At 22.3% G+C, this 645-nt stretch overlaps 1 protein-coding gene across 1 annotated transcript in view; it reads left to right on the top strand.

Moving 5' to 3' along the window:
* Nucleotides 1-645, top strand: part of LOC107611809 (kiwellin) — a gene marked incomplete in the record, with an annotated part of 6018 nt that overhangs the window by 3337 nt on the left and 2036 nt on the right.

Here is a 645-nt window from a genome sequence, read left to right as displayed (position 1 = left end):
ATTTTGAAAAATTTCCAGTCTATAATATGATATTTTTAATTAAGAATTCTTGATCTATGATGTTAAATTTAAATTCTAAAACCAGTCTTTACTCTTCGCATTGCCAACTCACGTTTTCTATTAGTTGTCTACTCATTATTTCTCTTCCACTCGTTTTTCCATTCTCTTAATTCGATTTAAAGGTAAAAGAGCTCTTTTAAAAATTTTTTGTTGTGCATAAAAATTTCTACTATTTTATTTTTGTAAACTAAATTTAAATATTAAACGGTGTAAAATTTGAGTTCTAGTTTTCTTTATTATATTCACCTTTTCTTAATTTTCAACTCTTGTTTTTACGTTCTCTGCTTTCAATATCTTTTAAGTTATTTTTTGTGTTTTTCTAAAATTTTTGTATCAGGATATTTTTCAATTTGATAGGAATATGATAATTTTTTTGGATAGGTTTTGTTGTGTTTATTCTTTGATTCAAAGTCCAGTGATAAAAAAAAGAATATCAAATAAATGAATTCGACAATTGACGAGAAATATAAAGACTCGTTTGTATTTATATTCAATATAAAAATTTATTTGTATTTTCATTCAATAAGTATATTTTTTTAACCGTACTTCTATTTTATATGTTTTATTTATTTTGTACTTATATCT

This window comes from Arachis ipaensis, chromosome B08 (assembly GCF_000816755.2).
Source record: "Arachis ipaensis cultivar K30076 chromosome B08, Araip1.1, whole genome shotgun sequence".
In the NCBI taxonomy this organism is placed as follows: Eukaryota; Viridiplantae; Streptophyta; class Magnoliopsida; order Fabales; family Fabaceae; genus Arachis; species Arachis ipaensis.
This window is presented reverse-complemented; position numbering and strand designations above follow the sequence as displayed.